Source organism: Propithecus coquereli, unplaced genomic scaffold, assembly GCF_000956105.1.
Source record: "Propithecus coquereli isolate 6110/MARCELLA unplaced genomic scaffold, Pcoq_1.0 Scaffold28, whole genome shotgun sequence".
NCBI lineage: Eukaryota > Metazoa > Chordata > Mammalia > Primates > Indriidae > Propithecus > Propithecus coquereli.
The window spans coordinates 13,866,527-13,872,526 of record NW_012148396.1 but is presented as its reverse complement, the minus strand read 5'-3'; the positions used below and the strand labels follow the sequence as shown (position 1 = coordinate 13,872,526).

General features: G+C 45.0%; 1 protein-coding gene across 1 annotated transcript in view; it reads right to left on the bottom strand.

Annotated features, from left to right (window-relative positions):
• Positions 1-6,000, bottom strand: part of OCA2 (oculocutaneous albinism II) — a 242,073-nt gene that overhangs the window by 4,271 nt on the left and 231,802 nt on the right. The window lies entirely within an intron of this gene.

Sequence of the window (6,000 nt, the reverse complement as noted above, 5' to 3'; positions counted from 1 at the left end):
TCATCTCCTGAGTCTCCTAGGGTGACAATTAGCTACTCCTCTTCATGAGGAGAGGATGGAGAAGTCTCTGCCTTCTGGAAATAAAGCCCCATCACTGTGTTTCCCACAGAGAGAGGAAGAGGGGCTCCGGGGGGGCAGGAGGTGAGACAAACCTGAAGAAGGACCACAGAGGAGAAAAGGCATGTTCAGAGTGAGAAGCGGGCTTCACGGTGCCTGCAGACCCTCCCCATTGCGTTAGTGACCAGCTTAGCAGCAGAGTTCAAAGGGTAAGGCCTGGAAGGATGACAGAGAAACAGCTACAGAAACCACAGCAGGGAGTGGCGCCTCAAGGGGAGGAGGCAAAGCTTGTGAAGCAAAAGGTGCCTACAGATGAAATTCTATTCATATTTGCTTTTATTCCATCAGAAGAGACTCCAGTTTGAGTGGTTTCTTTTTCATGCATTCAACCTTACGAAACATTGTCTTCATTTTTAGCCAACAAATGAGAAAGAAACTGAGAACACTGGCTGCCTTAGTCTTTCTCTCTGAAAACGGGCTTTCTATCCTTTTCCACTGCACACTGTGTGCCTCTCAGCCCACTCCCTCTGCACGGTCCGTGCTCAGGGCCAGCACTCTCCCCTCCCTCAGAGCCACGCTCAGTGGGCCTCTCACTTCCTTAAACACCCCCCAGTGTTGGGGGAGCCCCATTACCTGTTGAACATCCCCCCACTGAGCATGGATGGAGCCGCCCAGCCTAGGAGACACTTGGCATCACGGCGTGGGCACATGCTAGTTCTCTTCAGTACCACTGCTGACATTCCCTAGCTTCCTCTCCCTTATTCCCATCTTCAGAAGCATGACCTTCCTTCTTCAGACTTTTTGAAGAACATTAGGTGTATGCACCAAGCAAACTCTTTGTCCTTACCTTCCTTTCTTCCTTCTTTGTGTGTTAAACTCCAACACCGGGTTGCATCTCCTTGACCCTCCACTAAGAACTGCTCCATCAAGTTTCTCTCAAACCTTTAATTCCTCCCTGCTGATTGCCGTCTGCCTTGATCACAGTAAATTGTCCTCCTCTCCACTCCAATCCCGCTGAAATCACTAGTGCCTTCACCATCTACGTAAGACTATATGTAGGATAGAGTGTGGATGATGTAAACAGAAATAACACTTGGTCCCTGCCTGTGAGAAGCCCACAGTGAAAAAGACAGATATAAAAACAACTTTGCAGTACACTCCAGTGAGCGCTGCACAGGGGCGCGTCCTCAGTGTCTGTAGGGGGGCACGAGAAGCAAGTCCCCCCTCCACTGGGAGGTGCTCCACTGGCGGGTATGTGGGCTGAGCAGACAGAGAAGGTTCATGAGAAAATGACTTTGAGATCGGTGTTCAACAGTGAGTAGGGATTTAATAGGCAAAGAGAGAAGAATGGGTATGAGAGATCTCAAAGAGAATATTCATTTATTCCACAACTTTCTAAAAAAAAAAATTTTTTTTGACACAGAGTCTTGCTCTGTTACCCAGGCTGGGTAACAGTGATGGGTGCAGTGGTGTCATCACAGCTCACTGCAACCTCAAACTCCTGGGCTCAAGTGACCCCCCTGCCTCAGCCTCCCAAGTAGCTGAGACTATAGGCATGTGCCATCACGCCTGGCTAATTTTTTCTATTTTTGGTGAAGATGGAGTCTCACTCTTGCTCAGGCTGGTCTCGAACTCTTGGCCTCAACCCTAACGCTCCCGCCTTGGCCTCCCGAAGTGCTAGTATTACAGGAAGGAGACACTGTGCTCAGCCTCTAAAATAATTTTAATTATTTATATTTTTCAAAAAAAAATCCATTTATAAAAATTCTAATGTTTACTACTAGCACATATATGTAATAGTCTAATATAACGTTCATCTTCTTTACCTCTGCTATTTGCTATTTTCCCTTTGTTCATACCTAATTTTGTTCAATTTTGCTTTTCTATTCTTTTTCTTAATTAATGCCAAAGTGTTATCCACTGTTAACAGAAAAAAAAACAAAATTCTGTAAAATAATTTAAAGAGGTTTATTCTGAGCCAATATGTGTGACCATGGGCCAGGGAATCCACAAATCCAAGAAGCCTTGAGTAAGTGGTCCCGAGGTGGCTGGGTAACAGTTTGATTTTATACATTTTAGGGATACAGAAATTGTGGGTGAAATCATAAATCAATACACAGAAGGTATACATTGATTTGACCCAAAAAGGCAGGACATCTCGAAGGGGGGTGCTTACAGGTTATAGTTGGGCTCAAAGATTCTTTGATTTGTCATTGGTTAAAGAAATGAAGCTTTTCTAAAGGCTTGGAATGTTTTCAGTTGAGATAAGGAATCTGCTAATCAGAGACAAGCTCAATATACAGACTCAAGTGATTTGTTAAGCACACTGGTGGCCTGCAGGTGATTTAAACTTTGCTCTGCATGGCCTTGGGTCCTGTTAGTAATTTGGTATCTTAATATCCCAATAAGTCAGTCTTATGATCTCTGCTTTAACATTAATGCTGGTCAATTGTGTCTAAACTCCAAAAGGGAGGGAGTATAACAAGGTGTGTCCAACCTCCCTTCCCTTCATGGCCAGGAACTGGTAGACAGCCGTCTTCTCCCTGTGTCCTCACATGGTCTTCCCTCTCTTTGTGTCTGTGTCTTAATCTCCTCTTCTTAAAAGACGCCAGTCAAATTGCATGAGGGTCCACCTCATTTAACTAATCACCCCTTTAAAAGCCCTATCCCCAAATACAGTCACATTCTGAAGTGCTGGGGGTTATGACTTCAACCTATAAATTTTAAGGGGACATGATCTAGTCCATAACGACATCCAACGCCAAAGCCCCCATGTCTATCCTTAAATGGGGGCTACTTCCTGGCTTTTTTCCTTGGGCATGACTCTTGCTCCAGCCTTTAAGTCATAATTTGTTCCTTAGCCTTTCTGATCTGTCAGGCATGAAATCCGAAATTTATGCTTCTATTAATATTTTGGGGCTTTTTCCATTTCTTAATAATCTCTCCCTGCCTTACCTGTGGTTCTGGCCCATGGTGCTGCGTGTATGGACAGACACATCGCCTTCACAATGCTGTTTCACTTTCCGCCTCTGTGTCTCCTAACCCTTTGTGCACACTGCCCCCGCCTCCATCCCTACCTCCTTCCTTCTCTCCCGTCCATCTTCCTCCCTCTTTCTCTCCCTCCCTCCCCTTAGTACTTGCTGAAATGTTTCTGTAAAATTGTGTTAAATCACAAGATTAGTTGCCATCCCCCTACTTGATAGCCTTCAGGGGCACCTAGGAGGTGCTGAGTTACACAGACTATGTAGCCCATATCCTCTCCAGTTGGCCATTCAGGGTCAGCCCCTCTGCCCTCACAGGACCAGCCCACACCCGTGCTCTGGCCACTCTCCCCACAGCTGCCGGGAGCAGGAGCAAGCTGAAGGCACCTGTCCTCTGAGGCGCTGCAGGCTCTCCCTCCTGTGGTTCCCTGAGGATTGAACTCTGAGGATGTCGCTGCCCTGCTCAGAGTATATGTTCTGCATCCCTCCATCTGCTCAGGTCACACTCTCTGGAACACAGCTCCAGGCTGACCACCATGCTTGGCACCCACTTACTCCGTGGGACAATTTGGTGTCAGCAATCTCTGGGGTAAGGGGACCATCCCTCTGCAACTCCGTTTATTTAATCCAATATCACTCCACATAGCTCAGGAGCCACTCTGGACTTTTCCAGGCAACATCAGGGCAGTTTTCTCAAAAGCTCCCTCACCAAGGTCCATACCAGCAGCAGCAGGGAGCAGATCCCCATGCGTGTGTGGCAGGGAGGGCCACCCCCCAACCAGGAGAGCACTTCTCCTCACCACGCCAGCCCTTCTACTCTCTTCCAAGACAGCCTCCTTCACGGGTCCCCATCAGTGCCCAGCCTGTCTTCTGTAAGCCCTCAAGGTGCCTAGTGGGCTAAGTTTGCAGGCCGGCAGTGGGCCCACCATGGCCAACCCTGAGCACAGCGCTCAAGAACTCCTCTTTGCAAAGTGTAGCATCTGTCTCTACTGGACCAAGCTCCAGGCTCAGAGGAGACTCTGAGAGAGCAGGAAGAGCCCGACTTAACATCCTTAAAATACTTTATGTCTGATCAATGCACAGAAAAACAGCTAGAGCAACAGCAGCTGTGTTAGCAGGGATTGTTTCTAAGGAGGGAGAGAGCTGTGACAGAACAGGGAGACTTCCCTGATTTGTTCTCTATTTCCACATTGTCTGACTTTATTACGTTACAAGGAGAATGCATTCATGCATTGCTTGTATAACTGGAAAAGTGCAGTTAAAAATCTGTATCACTAAAGGCAAAATAAAAAAAAACCCACATACAAAATGTTGAAGTTCCAAGTCACCTATAATCTCATTATCCTAACAGAAATGCTGTCATATTTTTCCATGTGCTCATATTTTTTGTTTATGTGCACATTTTTTACTTCAATGAAACCACATAGTACACAATATTTTTAACATCAGCAGTTTATCAGAATGGCAGTCAAGCTCAAAATTCTAATCAGACACCTTTGAGAGTCTGGAAGCCATGAACTGGCCCAGGGGCTTCCTCACCTTGCCTGTGGCTTAGAGGGCAGGAGCACCCCAGGGTAGAGCACTGCACCTTTCTGTGGAGGGCCTGCCCCTCAGTGGAGCACCAGAACACAGTGTTCAATAGGGACTTGATCCAGGGGCCCTGTGCCCTACCCAACCAGCACGTAGGTGCAGAGAAATCGTGGTTGTGTGGGAACTTTGTTAGTGCTAACCATCCAAAGTTCCTTACCGTTTGCTCTTCTGAATTTCCGATACAAGGAAGAAATCAGCCAACCCGAATTAGGCTCCTTGCAGGAGGAAAAAAGAAATAAAACATGCAGGAATTTCACTTGGATACACACAGAGGTCCTCATCGCCCTTTCTCAGCAAGATGAGTACAGAATAATGAAGGCAGAGAAGCTCTCTTTAACGAGCCTGTGATGGGTCACATTCTTCCTTATTTTGAGCCCTATTAAAGTGACCTTTCAGTGTAGAATATCACATTTTAGGAGGAAAACTTTAAACACAAATAATCCTTATTAAATTGATCTTATTTTAGAAATTCAGATTTCATTTTTTAAGAATTCAAGCATACCATGATTATAGTGGCATTGGGGAAATAATTCCCTCAGTTAACTTTAGTTTTTAACATCAAACATTTTGCTGCACCTGAAACCACAAAAGTCTACTGAGCATTTAAAAATCCAAATGGCTTTTCTTTCTATTTTTACAACACCACGTTCAGTAGAGCTCTTGCTAGGCAGTACCTGTTTTTCTGTGTTCTAAACTAGCACGTATGCACCAGGAGAATGTGGCCATAAAAAAAAGAAAGAAAAATAAAAGAGGAAAGTCCTGTGTGGAAAGCTTTTTGTTTGTTGAAAGGATAACTCCATTCTGAGAGGAAGTTTTGGGCTGATTTAATATTAAATTAGTCACCATGTGCCCCTTTCCTAGGACACAGGGTTTGGGTAGCAAGAGGCATTATGCACAAAAGGGAGCTCTTGCATACCTATTTTTAAAACTATAACGTTATGCTCATATAGTTTTTTAATTGCATATCTTATAGACAAAAAAAAGATGTCATGTTGGAGCTCATAGGTAACAGGAGAGAAGACAAGTTGCTGGGACGTCCCCAGGCTCCCCTCAAGCTACCTTCCACTCAGCAGCAAGCCAAAGGCAAAAGAAAGATGGAAACTGGAGCAAGTCAGGAAGGCTACAAGACAATCTTCTCTTGCCTGGAAAAGGCCAGTTGCAGAGACAGGAGAAGGAGGTTGAAAAGTTTCTACATCAACAGAAAGTCATAAATTAGGCTCCTTGCAGGAGGAAAAAGTAAATAAAACATGCAGGAATTTCACTTGAGTCCTATTACACTCTGAGCATTATACTATGAGTTTTATATGCCTCTTTTATTTAATTTTTACAACAACCTGGATATTGTTAGACAGCATTATCCCTTTATTATGGA